This window comes from Notolabrus celidotus, chromosome 2, assembly GCF_009762535.1.
Source record: "Notolabrus celidotus isolate fNotCel1 chromosome 2, fNotCel1.pri, whole genome shotgun sequence".
Classification (NCBI taxonomy): Eukaryota; Metazoa; Chordata; class Actinopteri; order Labriformes; family Labridae; genus Notolabrus; species Notolabrus celidotus.
This window is the reverse complement of record NC_048273.1, coordinates 27,811,639-27,827,323: the sequence shown is the minus strand read 5'-3', so window position 1 is coordinate 27,827,323 and position 15,685 is coordinate 27,811,639. Positions and strand designations below refer to the sequence as shown.

The 15,685-nt window shown below is 40.7% G+C and overlaps 1 long non-coding RNA gene across 2 annotated transcripts in view; it reads right to left on the bottom strand.

Annotated features, from left to right (window-relative positions):
* The window catches only part of LOC117829656, a 105,165-nt gene that overhangs the window by 66,713 nt on the left and 22,767 nt on the right, over positions 1–15,685 (bottom strand). For both annotated transcript variants that reach the window (XR_004634658.1, XR_004634657.1), the window contains one exon: positions 14,449–14,570. This is a non-coding gene — a long non-coding RNA (uncharacterized LOC117829656). The remainder of the gene's footprint in view (positions 1–14,448; positions 14,571–15,685) is intronic.

The following is a 15,685-nucleotide window of genomic DNA, read 5'->3' as shown; positions in this document are numbered from 1 at the left end:
ATATTCTAAGGTTTTAATCATTGTAAAAGTATAACACAGCAGTGTTCATTCCCCCAAAAATATCACTTAAAAATGACTCCATGGTCATTGAGAGAGAAGGAGAGCAGATACAGCAACTCCAGGCTATACTGTTTTTGTTTAAAGGAGCTTTATGTGTTACATCAACAAAAGAAAGGACAAGGCAAGTGAATGAAAAAAAACAGAGTCCAAGAAGAGAAGACGAAGGAGAGTGTTAGGGTTATAGTCCCTGAAGATTGTCCGCCAGTCTCATCCCTCCTTTCAACTATCTCTCTGTCTTTCTTATTCCAGAGGTAATCGCACCCCAGCCCGACAGAAGAGCACAGTTCATCCAAATGATAAATAAACTGGATTGGACGCTAAATGAGAATTGCTTAAAAGGTAATAAAGCAAAATTCAATCATGCTCCATTGGCATTTCCAGGGTACCTTTGATGGTTGGTACACTTGCTAACCCTGGAGTCATCACAAAGTGAAAGAGGTAAAGAATTTATTTAAACTCTCTGACTTCTTTCACTTAACTACGATTATCTGACCATTGCAACAGAGAATGCCTTTGCTCCTATCAAAGTTGCATATAACTGCTAAAATGATGTCCCCTTCTTTTTCACTGACACATTTTGGCCTTAATAAACACAGATCTATAAATCAAGTTCTCCTTCAGCTCTTAATAATGTGATTATTGATCTCCATGTGTTAATTCTTGGGGGTCAGAGGTCAGACTCAGCTAGCAGCACCCTCTGTGTCTTGTTGAGGACACATCAGCGAAAAAGCAGTTTAAACCTGATTCATTAATGCCACAATTAAGCTGCAACTTAGCTGCCCTGAAGAAGAATACTAAAACTCTGCCACCATGATCGTTTCATACCCTTAATTTTTCAGGTTTGACCTTTTGGTCTAATGAGTGGTTTCAGTCGATATTACTCAGTTTTCATCACCTTTCTCAATAATTAAACATTGCAAGAATTAGGCACATTCTGATTTTCTGTTTCTGCTGGCTTGCTTGAAATACCTGAAATATTCAAGAGTAGTATGGGAGGCATGGTCCTCTGCAATCATTTAGCCATGCTAAGTACACTATGCTAAATTTGGTCTGTTTTCTGATTGTTTTCTTAACTTTTGACTGGCCTGTTAGTGTAAATATACATTTCTGTTTAAATAACTGAAAAATTATTTGCTTAGGAACATCTCAAGCTGCTATGGGCTTAAACTGCTAAGGGAGCTGAAAACACTGAGTCAGTCATAGTTACACTATTGTTCACATCAAAGTCGATGCTGCTAGTATTTCTACTTTAGTTTCATAAGAATTGCTTTTATTAGTCTGTATTTGAATTTTTTTGCTTTTTGGTCAGTCTTTTTATTTATCTCTCTCTGTCAGTCTCTTCATTCCCCTCTAATTTCTTGGTCCATCCAGTTCCTCTGGCTGTCTGTCTGATTAAAGAGGAGCTTTTTCTGCCACTGCAGCAAAGTGCTTGCACACTGGTTGATTAATGTTGGGTTTCTGCAAATAATGTTAGCATGTTTGTGGTTTGGACCTGATCTTGGATTGTAAACTAACTAACTAAATAACTTTGTTGTGATTTTGTGCCGTATAAATCAAGATGATAAATTGATCTGATTAATTTATGGATCTCAAAATACCATGACCCCGAACACTGTAAAAGTCAAATTCATCCTTAACATACACATTCAATTCATGTTAACCTTTTTTTAAATAAGTGGCACCACTTCTTTCTCAGAATTTGTCACCCCTGCGTCAGACACTTTCAGGCTGCTTGCATTTCTGTAGAATTCTGTAACCTTTAAACTTTCCTCAGCTGTGTTGTCTCAGCGTGTGTAGGTGAAGGTATGTAAGGGTGTCAGGAACAAGCAAAGACAGTACAGGTGTGTGTGTGTGTGTGTGTGTGTGTGTGTGTGTGTGTGTGTGTGTGTGTGTGTGTGTGTGTGTGTGTAGGCCCTGCTCAAGAGACTTCATAGTAACCCAGCAATGACAAATAGTTTCCCTCTCTCTTCCTCTCATCACTGCTCTAACCCCTAACTGAGAATTTCATCTGCAAACAGCTCGATTTGATGGGCAAATGTTTGCTCAGCTCCAAAAGACTGTACACCCTGAATACTTTTTAAGTAAATGTTTGCGCAGTTGTTTCTACTTCACTGTTTTATTTCTCTGTGACCCTCTCTCCTTATTTGGGTTGTTCTCTTTTCTTTGGAAAAAAAAAGGGGAAAACTCATTGAGAACTATTTCCTCTCAGGGTAGTTTATTGTCGTAATCAAACAGGGGATGATTCATTTGTTTTAAGAGTTTTGTCATTGCAGGGGGAGGTAGTACCTTCTCTGTGCTGATGCACGTACACAGCACAGATGGTGCGACTCTCTATGGCAAGACTGGCTTGCTCCTTCCCTGTCCCCGTTGTCAAACATGCTGGCTAGCTATCCAATGAACAGATTTTTTACTGCTCACATCTAATAAATATTTAGGATTAACTCAATGAAACGATGCAAACACAAATGAAATGTATTTAATGGGCATCCTGTCCATTGGAGGAGTTTCAATAGGGCACCGCTGAGGTGTGAAATGGCTACAACAGGCAATATAACACCCACATGGTCTCTCTCTCTCTTTGCTCTCTTTGTGTCTCTGTGTCTCTCGCTTGCACACTTTCATGCACACACACACAAGAAAAAAAAGCACCTAATATTTTCTGTCAGCAAGATTGTGCATACCCCCAACCTTCAAATAATTTACTGCCATGTGTCTACAGAGTGTTTGGCGCAAAAGTGTCACTAAATCTCAGCCCTCAAAGTCAAACGTCAGGTAAACCACAGAGAAATAATGTTTATTTTCTCTCAGCCCTGGCCCTGTTCTTAACCATGCTGTCAGTACACCAGGAGCTCGTATATCTCACAAATTCCCCAATGATCTGTACAAGTAGCCTTTGAAAAGTGACTGAGGACAAACTAAGGCTGGTTCTTTATTACTTCTAAGTCCTGAAACAATGACATACACCTTTTTCTTCCTCTACAGATGTAGTGTCTTACCATCGTGGCTCATTACAATATGATTGTAACAACATCTTTTACTGAATTAAGTAAAAGATGCAGGAAAGTGGTAAAATTCTGGGTTTGGCATAACTTGTCTCCGTCTCTTCCAGGCTTTCCATCCCACTTAGTTGACAGTAAATCGAACATACAATGTATGAATCTATTTTTAACCGCTTTTCTCCAATTAATCTCTCCTTTAGCTACCCGAGAGGATACAGTAAAAAACAGAGTGCACTACATAAAGCACCTGTTATACTTTTAATGTGAGGGTCTGCATGTGCTCCTTCTTTCTCCAACAGGTCAAACACATGTAAGCTATCTAAATATCTACATATAATTCACTGAATGTCTCAGGAACAGTAGATAATTAAGTTTATTTGGAGTAATTTCACCGCCACTAGAAGCCAAGGAAACAACAATAGTATTGTGAATATAAATCTGGTACATAGGCTTCTGATTGTATTCTCCTTTTTCCTTAATTAATGATAGAAAAACCAGCTCAAACAGCCCTTGTGGGTTATTCAAAAATAATTTGCTATATATTCAATTTTACATGCTGCTACAGGTTTGCATGTTTTAATAGAGCATGGATGCACACGTGTTTGTATTTCTATTTGGGCACATTAATGACAACACCTCCCTCCACTCGAGGACACCAAACTATTTTCCCGCTCTCTAAATGATTATGTCTGCTTGTGCTTAACCCCTTCAACCCTATTCACCACTGTAATAGAATTTCTCAACCCGTCTTACCACCTCGCTTCCCATCCCCGTAACCCAAATAGCCTTTTTCACTCAGAATCCCTTTTCTATAAATGCATTCACATAAACGCAGAGGAAGAGAGCTTAACGGTAGCGAGGGGAGGGGGGGGTCGTACGAAAGCAAGCAAGTGGATGGCAGCACCTCGAGCACATCAGCAGCCCACCTTCCACTGCTGTCATACATACTTTGTTTCCTCTCCTACAGATTCACAATGGGATATTCTCTAATAACAAATCATTTCTTCCAAAGTATGCTTTTTAATCTAGCTGTGCTTGACAGGGCCCATCCTTTCCGCTGAAGGGGAAGACCACTTAGAGGCCAGGCCAATAAGGCCCAGCAGCCCCTTGGCCTGACTGGGGTGATTTGTCAGGCGTTCCCATGGTGGTCACACCGATGGATTTATCCCAAGGTAAATGGAGATAGCCCTCGCCGATGCTGGGCCCGGCACTCTGATTACGGACCCTCTCTACAAGTTGCATTGATAGATGTTGCTTGTGTTTATCTATTTACAATGCCACTAAATCTGTGAATACAAAGTAACATGGGTGAAAAGGGGTACGCTCTTGGGGCTGAGCAAGAGTGGGAGCAAGTCCTCCGTGGTTTGATTTATGCCATGCTATGCAGAGCAATAGAGAGACAGTGCAGATGAAGGGTCTGAGATGAAACAGCTCGGTGGGGCAGAGGTTGTGGTTTTGCATTGGGGTCGGAAGGGCGCTAGGATAAATCTCAAACATTTCTCACACCGTGTGCTGTCCACCATGCCATAAGAATAACAAACACGCTGCAAAAGGAATAAGGGGAGCATTTCAGGCACACAGGAGAAACAGAATGCACTTTCCCGACAACAATGTAGAGCCAATCGGAGATGCACGTTGGTGAACATTTATTCCAGGTCTCCCACATCTATGTTGAAGAGTAATTCCATCCAGGGGCAATCACTGGGACAGCTTTGGTTCAGACAGCCTCTTCTATCTCATTCCCATTCAGCCAACCTAAACCTGCTCTGCTCCACTGTCAGGAAGTACATTTTCTGGTTTGTCTTTTCAAGTGTTAAAACCAACCATCGTACAATTGCAATTGAATACGTGAGTATCAAGGATAGCTACTGATGAGGCATATCCATAAACTTATCAAGAAAATTGGCAAAAATTGTTTACAAGATTCAGCAGACTCTTCTCAACCATCAAGATAAACACTTTCAACTTGATCCAGTACTTTTGTGCTTTCTTGCTCTCTGTGAGGTAGTAAAGCATTACAACCTCTGATCTCAGATGTCCTCCTGGCCCACTTGCATCCTTGGAGTTTTTAAGGCTAAGAGTGCCAAAAATAGTTCTGCCTTAATGGGGATTATAATATCATCAAACATATTTAAAGTGGGGCGCCGGAGGGCTAATGGTCTGGGCACACCCCATGTGTAGGCCGTGGTCCTCGTCGCAGAGTTCACGGGTTCGACTCCTAGCCATTTGCTGCATGTCTCCCCCAACTCAGTACAGACACAAACAGTCTGGTAGAACTAAGTGGTGACCATAGACTATATAAATAATGGACGTAGTATCCCGTCACCCATCTGTTTCTGAAGCGCTGTTTTGAGGCCAATCGTCAGCAGGAACCATATTGGATAAGCGGAACCCAACCTAAATGCTGTCGAGTTAGCGTAAGGTAAAGAGGCGGACTTTGAATCTCCTAGCCAACAGCTACAGTGTTCCTGCCGGTCAATCAAGTCATCTGTGCCTCTCATAATGGAAAACTTGTAATCTTAATTTCTTCGAAATTGGTGCATTATGAAAAAATTCACCCCCCATACGGTATGTGCCGATCCAGAAATTAGCAATCCAGACTAAACTCAGTTTTTGTACCAGGCTGTAAACGTGTTTATTTCTGCTGTAAAGATCAGCTTTTTTTAATTGATGTGTATGTGGTTTCCGGTACTTCCGGAGCCAGCCTCAAGCGGACACTCCAGAAGCTGCAGTTTTTAACACTTTTGCATTGGCTTCAGTTCTTGCAGCCGGAGGTTGCCGCTTGGTGGTGACCCACAGGTCTGTATCTGTATTACCCCATCTGCCTTCAACTCATGTGTTGTAGATCACCTCTGTGTTTGTTTATTATTTTGTTATTTATACTTTTCCTTGAAATGATCTTGAACACTGGGGTGCTGTTGGCCTAGCGGTCTAAGCGCACACCACATGTAGAGGCTGTAGTCCTTGCACAGCATTCGTAGGTTAGACAATTTTCTGTATGTATGTCTTCCCCCGCTCTCTGCTCCCCATGTTTCCTGTCTCTCTTCAGCTGTCCTGTCCATTAAAGGCAGAAATGCTCCAAAAATATAACCTAAAAAAAAGAAAATCATCAACAGGGATGTTGAAACACTTGTAGATAAGTGTGCTCAGATTTTCAGCACTCTTTAGTGAATGATATGAATCCAAGAAGAGGACTGGGGGTGTGCTAGTTACAATATTTTGTTGCTGTTGCTGCATCCCCAAAACCACAGAAAACTGTTATAAAAACACTTAAGTGATGTCTTACTGAAAACAAATGTCTCTTCTGTTCTAGTGATGATAATCCCGTTGCATCATCATTACCTGGGTCTGTTCAGTTCCACCTTAAACCTCGCTTGAAACAAAATATGACCGCACAGTCTTCAACTTTGACATCATCATCAGCAAAGATTGGCATTGGACAGGTGAACCAGTCAAAGGACACTCTATCACATGTTCAATCTCAACCACCTGATCACGATAAAAATAAGCGCCCAAGTTGTTTCTATCCACCGTACAGTATCCCTTACCGTACACGCCCACACACCCCAACAACCCCCCTCATGCCCCAACCTCTTGGAAAGCTTATGTATGGAGCGCTCTTTGTTCCTCAGCCTATTGAGGTAAAGATAACTGTGGGATGTGAGAGTGCTGAGTGATTATACATCAGTAAAATCACAGGGGGTATATATCACTGCCACTGGGACACACCCACTGGAATGAATTGGGTCAAATGAGAGCAGTGCATCGGGCAGGGCGCATTGACAGTTACTAATGCACCTCCCATAGCCGCTAACAGGAGTGTACAAATTGCTGGAGGTTTGTAAACTTTGCTTGTTAAGGGCAGGGGCAGTTGATGCTTGTAAGAAGCTTTGCAGTAGTGGCATAGATAGGTAACTAAATCAACACTTCAGGTGCAGCCGAGTGACGGGGCAGGACTTTGTTTGAACCAGGAGGAGGGGAGTTTCTCTCCAATTAGTATCGACCTTACCCAAGGGACAGAAAAGGGTTTGTAACAGGAAATAGGGAATAAGGAAGGTGAGTGGAGATTGAGAGGGAAAATGGACTTCATCATTAAGAGGAAGCAGAACTGAGACACAGAAAATGTCAGTGTCATTATAACATGTCTCCAATATGAGTCATACTCGAGTTGCATGGCCATTGTTGTTAATGCCAAACATAATTTTATATCGGCCCAGATATTGAGGAACAATCAACGGATGAATTTACTAATTCAAGATATTTGCATAAACATCTATTTTAAGTGTACATTAACACTCCAATGACGCCCATAGGAGATCAGTGCTAATTTCAGTGTTTCAATTACTGTCAGATAAAAAATTCAATTTGCACAACATTTATTCTATTTGCAAAAGAACGAAAAGGCTTTGCACTGTCATTGTATGATATGTTTCTTGATGACCCCATGATGTTACTTGACTTTAAAACTTGGTAAAACGGCAGCAGCTCAGTCCATAGGGACATGGCTTGGGAACTGGAGGGTCGCCAGTTTCAGTTCCGGTATGAACAAAGTTTGACAATTGGACCAGTGGCTAGAGAGGTTCTGGTTCATTTGTCTGGGAACTGCCAAGGTGCCCTTAAGCAAGGTACTGGGCCTCCAACTGCTCAGGTGGTGCTTGTTGATGGTAGCCTCCTCACTCTGACATCTCTTCTTAAGTGCATGTTTGTGCATGAGTCTATGTATAAAAAACTATGTGTGTAGCATGATCAAAAAACACCTGAGAGTAAAACTTGAATTTCCCCCATGGGGATTAACAAAGTACATGGTAGTTGTTTTTTTAAACACACAATGGCTGTGATCAGGCCACAGGGAATTGTTGTGTGCATAAGATGGTTAACTAAAAAAAAAATAATAATAATAATAGCCAGAGATAACTTGCATCATTTTAGTTTTAACAATATAAAGGGGCATAAAGCATCTAAAGATAATCAATAATCTTTGCAGTTAGCAAAAATACCAACGTAGACACAGCAGTTTTCGTGCGGATTAATTAGTCTACATGCCGTTGCACCCTGCTCATGAAGGCAAACGTATCTCAACAACTGAAATGTGCAAGTAATTAACTACTAATGGACTGTAGAGAAATATTTGTACATGTTTTTGTGTATCAAATTTCTACTGCAGAGATCTATGGGTAGAGCAAGTTCCATCATCATGAGATGATTTTCAATCTTATACATTCTGCAGAATCAATCCTCCGTCTTTTCCAAAGGCTGAAGGAAATATGATTTTTACATTGTTGTTTTTTCGTGTTGTTTTTGCTCAGTCCAATGTAAAAGAGAAATGCAAAATCAAAAGTTTAAAAAGCTGATACAAGTCCTAATCTATGACCATTCTTTATTATAAATATCACAATGAAATACGTATCTGTTTAGGCTGAGTCCTCATAAGACAGACAAGTGGAGGCTGAGGAAGGAATGTTTCACCCTGCTCTCTGATCCTGCCACACCACTCAGTTTGTCCTCCCTCAGACCTGTTATTTTATCACACTACAACACCAGAGAACACAGACACGCCTGGACTGCAGAGGCACCTGAGGAACAGAGGGTCATCAAAGCATTTGAGTTTGATCATGTCTTTTATGAGTGATGCTCTTTAATTGAAAAAGAAGACCAGCCAAAGCCACTAGATCTTTGAAATGAAATATGCATGCCAAAAAATGTGTATAAAACAATGTCAAAGCTTGAGGTGCAAGCTATGACAGTGCTCAGGTAAAGTGTCTATATAATTGAGTGTGTAAAGCTTAAAGAAAGGTATTCAGAGTCACACCTGTCTTCTGCAGTTTGCACTGAGGCAAGGGGAGGCACAACAGCCATGCAGTGTCCCTACACGCCTGTGCACCTGGAGGAAGGGACCTGATGGCTTCACATGCATAGAGCAACAGCGTATAGACAGTCAAAATACTACACTGTGGCTGTGTACATTGTTGACAAAACTAACTCAGTATTATCATCATCAGCACTGGAACAGGCATAGAACCAATAAAATATCACCATCTATATTTCAACCACATTTATTTTAATTATTTGTGTCCTTTTCGTAACTAAAGGGTTTGATTTCAATTCAAAATATGACCTTAATTGTTTGAATGAAAAATACTGATTATTGGAATTAATGTTGTGGAACAGCAATGTTCGTTGAAAACACTGTGACCCTCAATATTTACCCTCACCCATAATGTCAACACAGCTGCTTTTATATAACACATGATCCAAAAATTCTGGACCCAATATGAGCTGAGAGCGAAGACCGTCAAGTTAAAGAAGAAAGTGTTCCCTCAGTTCACTCCAACTCTACGTTCAGCTATGTACCAGTATAGTGTGACTTGGCCTGTGGATTGGCAGTGGACCGACACTCTGAAGCCCTGTGTGTGTATGTGTGTGTGTGTTTGTGTGAGAGCATGAAGCTGTGACCTCAGATGTGTACAACACCTGTGTCCACTAAGTATTAGATGTACTAAAGCCCTGCAGCTGCTGAACTCATCCCTCTCTCTCCCTAACTCTAATTCTACCTCACTGAGTCACACAACATGGATCCTTTATATACACACACACACACACACACACACAGACTGACACACACACTCATGTGCCAAAAAAATGAACCTAAACAGAAAACACAGGATGTGACAAAACATCCTGCACACACATATGCTTGTTCTTACACAAAACCTCACCGTACGATCCCACCTAAACACACACTCCCAAGTCCATGGTGAGGTCTGCTCGCACACATGCACAAACACACGAGTACACACACATTTTGTCTCTCTGCAGGATTATGACATGTTATTAATTGCCGCCATTATCAGCGACAGCTTGCCTGAGAACTGGGCCCTTCTCTGGGGGGCGTGAGGCCCAGTGTCGCAGCATACAGAAAAAAGTGAGCGGGAGAGAGTGAGGGAAAGAGAGAGAGAGAAACAGAGAGAGAGAGGAAAAGGGCACATTGAAAGAGTGAGTGAGTGATGGAGGAGAGGAAGAGGGAGGGAGAGAGAGAGAGAGACAGTGAAGGTGTAATGCGTCACGCAGCGCGATGCAACACTCTGCCCAAAAGGGATTGTGGGATTGTGAATAATTTATCAGAAAACATTTTTCTTGGTCCTTTCCACAGACCCACAAATCCACCCTGAGCTCTCTTTAGGCTGGGCTGGAGATAATGTACTTTTTGTGTGTGTGTGTTATGTGTGTATTTGGGAACATATGTGCTTGCTTCTGGCTTACCTTTAATCACAGAGGACATCTACTCAGGTACATTTATGTCCTCACATGAATGCAAATGTGGGATAAAATATAAGCTAGACCCTAATAGAGAATTAAACATAGTCAGTGGAGAGTGTTATTCAGGCAAGGTTTCAATCGCCACAAAATGAGGCTCTTCCACCACGACAGTCCAGCCTGTTTGGGTCGGCAAAACGTAACTGGATGCTTCATCTCATTAGGTTATAGAGCCATATGAAAGCAATGCAGATGGTAATTTACAAACAAAGATATCATCAAACTACTAATCTGGCATCTAAATCATTGACAGAAATCTCTGAACCTCGTCACATGCTCACTGGCCCGTCTAGATCTCTTTGATGCTCACATGTAATGAGAGATAGAGAGAAATTGATTGGAAGGAGTTTGAAGGAGAATTCGATTGTCAACAGCGTCCTGGCATCAACTCCCCCGGCCCATTCATCTGTAGCCGCAGAAAAAAACAGTTGCGTGAACTGTCACACCCAACTCTACTGTTAATTTAAGGTAATTAGCGAGAGAGTGATTCCCAATACATCATGATGCAACTGGCAGACTCCACAATATTTCACAGCCAATCTGTTACCTCTGCAGCCCCGCCTCCTACCCCCTCCCTCCCGCTCTCATTTCAGACACAGTAACTACACATCCAAACACACTTATCTCTGCTGACAAACACACAAATAGACACACAGGAGGATGCACCGAAATTATCTGACAAGGTGTGTAAGCTCTATGAAAGGAAAATGAATGTCTTTCACACCAAATCATCTGTCCCACTTTCCTTTACAGACGATGTACCGACAGTCCAGCCTAATCCACGCTTGTACAGATCATGTTAATAAAACAAAGAGTATTTTTTGAAGTTAAAGTAAGCCAAAGTCTTGTAAAATGATTTGTTTAAATAAACAATGGTTAAGTAATACAACCATCCTGAATATGATGATAAATCAATTAAAGGTCATCTTTGTTTTTGGGTTGTTTCATAATTGAAGTGAAGTGAAGTGAAGTGAAGTGAAGTGAACTTATCTGGAAGAATGTTCAGTATATACAGTCATCATTCATTCATATGATGAATGTGTATTTCTCCATCACCCTGTCTATCCCCTTCTGCTAAGTATTAACCAACCATGTTTTGCCACGACCCCGTTCAACCAATCACCCTGCTACTGCTAAACTTTCTGTCTGTTCTCCTCTCTGTTCTGGTATGCTGTTCCATCATGAGTCATAGCCTCCTCCATCAGGGTCACCTCCACTCTTCATCATCAGTGACCAGGTTCAGTTCTTCAGATGTCCATCCTTCATCACAGCCTGCATCCTTCCTTCACCACAACCACCACCACCACCACCAGTGTCTAGGCTCCACCAGGGGGATGCAAAGAAGTCTCAAGAGGTCTAATCCCCAAAGACATCTTAACATCTTTTTAAATCTTTTAAAATAAATCAGTGTTAACTCAATGTGAAGTCTCTCTTGATTGAACTTTTCTTAGACATATTTAGCACCACAAATGTTTTAAACGTGCAATTGTTATACATTTCAAATACAATAAACCCATATTCCAGTGTTGTACTTTTGGTCTAAGGCTCACTTCATTGTTTAAGGCTCTTTCTGCAGATAAGAAAAATAGAATTCTGAAGCATTATTGTCTGAGTTTCTGATCATAGACTAAGGCTGGAGATATACAGGCTTTAAACAATGTGTATGTGCATGCTAGCTCCCATGCATTCTCTGCATCTTATCGCTGCATCAGCTATGCATGTCTTCAACATTAACACAATGAGGGGTGCCGTTGGCCTAGCGGTCTAAGCGCGCACCCCATATACTGAAGCTATAAACCTCATCGCAGAGGTCGCAGGTACGATTCCAGCCTCAACCATTTACTGCATGTCCTCCCCCACTCTTTGCTCCCCACATTTCCTGTCTATCTTCAGCTGTCCTGTCCATTAAAGGAGAAAATGCCCCAAAATATAATTTAGAAAAAAAACATTAACACGATGCATAATTATGCAAGATGCAGTATGAACACTAGGGGTAGTGTAGAGGCAAGATGTGACAGTAAACACAGCAGCAGGGGGAAGTATGTAGTTTTTAGGTGCAGGTGCTTTGCTGCCAGGTTCTAAATATTGTAAAGAGCCTCTCCTTAGGAATCCCAGAGTCCAGTTAAATCCATACTGGGATTTTGGAATGAATGTTCTGCAATATGATCATTAAAATATTTGGATGATGATATGTTTTGGCTAATATAATGCACAGTTAAAAACACCCAAGAGTAGAATCTGACAGCAGATGGCTTTGGTCAGTTCACATTAAGCAATGTCTGCTTTATCATTGAGCGCATTTAAAATGACTGACTCTTGTTGGGTCAAAAAGAAAAGTACAATCAATAATACTCTAAACACATAGTGCAGTTTGAGACACAAGCTAGCGTCTTCACCAGTTCTGTAGCTAAGTTCAGCCATGGTAGCACCCTCCTATTGCTCAGTACTCACAAAAGAGAATATCCAGACTGTGATGTATAAAGAAAGAGAGGAGAGAAAACCACAGAGAGAAGAGCAAAGCGGAGATATGAGGCTGGAGTAAAAGCAGAGAAGGTGTCAAAATCACAACTCCGTGCTCCAAAGCATCCCGTTCATTTCTGACAAAACAAACAGATGTCACATGTGTACTGAACATACCACTGTGAAGCCACAAAGTCTTTCAACTCTCTGAGTTCAAAGCTGGTGATGAAGAACTCAGGGACTTTCAGTTTAGTGTTCATGTCTGAGACTGTTTGTTTTCAGAGTTTGTGCAGTTGTTAATTTGTGTTTGAGTGAGTCTGTAAATTTACACACAACAGCAAATACAGTACAGAAAAGGTCTCAACCAAGTCCAATATCTGGGTTGTGCATGCTCCTATGCCTTGGGTGTTAGAGTCTCGGTTAGGGCTTTCAAAACAGTTTACATACAAGATGTGATCACAGTTTTTAGGTCAATTCCTCTGGCAAATTTTTGTGAAATGCACCAAGAAAACCTCATTTTAAATAATGTTTTTAATGTGTTAAAGATGTACAACAGATTAGAAAAATGGGCTTTAAATACTAAATATGTGGGGAAACAAATGGATGGATTATCTTAAAAGAATAAGTGTGCAGAGGTTCAGTGTGTGCCAAGGAGACTAACTGAGAGCTGCAACAATCAGTTTTGTATTACTGTTTTATCTTCAATTATTAAGATTAATCCATCAATCTTTTAGTGTCTAGCATGTCTAAAAAATTGTATTGCCTTTCCTCAAATACTTTTAAATTGATCATTTTAATGGATAGCTGAGAAATACAATGATCTTCAAAGTACGAGGATGGAAATAAAAAGTCAGAAGTGATTCTCAATCTTGAATCCTCGAAAACTGCTTCCTGATCCGACTAAATAAGACATGTAAAAGCCCGAGCTGTTGTGCAGCAGTGGCATGGTTCCAGAGTCCTCAAGCTAATTATATTATGCCCAACACGCTAAAGAATGGCAGCACATTAGCTCCATGTTCAACAATTGATAGAAAATCTATCATGGATCAGTAATGAATACCAACAGCCATGAGGGAGATCTATAGCGTTAATATTTTAAACAGCCCAACCTTATATACTGCTCTGCTCTGTCTCAGGCAGCAAGTGAACCAGCAGGCTTCTGTCTCAGACGGAGCAGCTGGGGAGGTGTGAGACTACTTTAGCTCGCTGCACCACATCAATCTTTTGGAAGCTCTGTAAGACGTTCACACATTCGTACAGCGACACATGCATGTATCACACTTGCACCCATATATGCACCTGCCATGTTCTATAAATGGTACTTTGTTGTTATAATGTAATGGATAATAGTTGGAAGTTTTACTATCGCAAAGAAAATGACATGGTTGGTATAATGGTACTGAGTATAAGTAATGAATCGTTATAACGGCCAAAGTCTCTGAAAGCCTGTCGTTTTTTTTAGTTCATTTGTTAAGACTTTGTCACTGGCATCATGCTGCAGTATAAGGCCTTCAAAGGACCCTGTTGACTGGGTCTTTCTGTATTTGCATCTAATCAACTCTAACTTATCATGTGGTTTGCAAACACAAACAGAGGGAATACCATAAACACTCACCCTTTCTTGTATAGCTGCAGTTTATGTTCCAGTGGGCATGATGGCACTGTCTTTTAAATAGTTGGTGTAGTATCTCTATAGCATGGAGTCAGGCAGGAACATGGTTTCTCCTTGTCACATTTCTTGAGGAAAAAGAGAGAAAAAAGACAGGCCGTGTAAAGTTTGCAGCCAATTAGGTGTGCATTAAGTTTCCTGTTTGATAAGAAATGCATTTTGATAAGGGTGTTGGCTATACCACACTGCAAGCTCAGCAGAAACTGATGTTGATTTTAAAACCTACTACAAGGAATATTAATATTCAAACATTAACATTCATTAATCTTTATGTAGCTTATACCATTGAAAGATGATCAGACACTCCAAGTGATTTTATTTAGATTCATTTGAAAAACCCCAAACCAACAAAGGAGCAGATGACAAAAATAACTTTAATCAAAGCAGAGCTTATTTACTCATTTAAACTGACAGTTACTGCATGTGGAGTAATTACTGAACCAAAACACATACCAGGAGTAAATACTAAGTAGGCCTACAATATTTCAGACATGAGGTATCTTAACAAAAGTTCCCCCTGAACTTTTACATCAAAAAAGTTCACTTGTTGACCATTACTTTTACCCCTTCTCTTCAATTGCTAAGAAGTGGTAAAAACCCATCTCTGTTCCTGCCTTCAAAATAAAAGCCCTTCATATTAAAACAGTAAATTACCAAATATTAGCTCTACTGTTGAAAAATAGATCAAATATGGGAAAAATAAACGTAAGCTAGCCTTCTCCTTCTCTACAATGGAGGCTATTATTTGCTTTTGCTTTGTGTTGAATGTGCATATTTGTTGTTTGGGTTAGATTTTTCATATATTCATTGCTTTTCTTCCTCAGTTTATCTCCTTTTAATTAACATGTTCGAAATAATAATATCAACCAATCAACTTTATCCTCTCTTGCGCTGAAACAACAATTAAGTTATGTTGCATGTTTTATGTCTGATACAGGGTTCGATTCGAGACAGTGTGCAGAATGAGCCTGCAGGGTTCTGCATTTAGTAGCATGTTTGTCAGTTAACATGAAGCTTGAGGAGATCTTTTTGATGCTTTTGGAGTATGCTACACATGCAAGCACAGCACAGGATCCGCACACATGTGAGACAGGGCAGCCAAAAGTGACAATAAATGCTCCTTCAAGCTGATAGAATACTGGACACTTATGTGGTATGGCCTTACAGTCTTTCAGCTCGACCC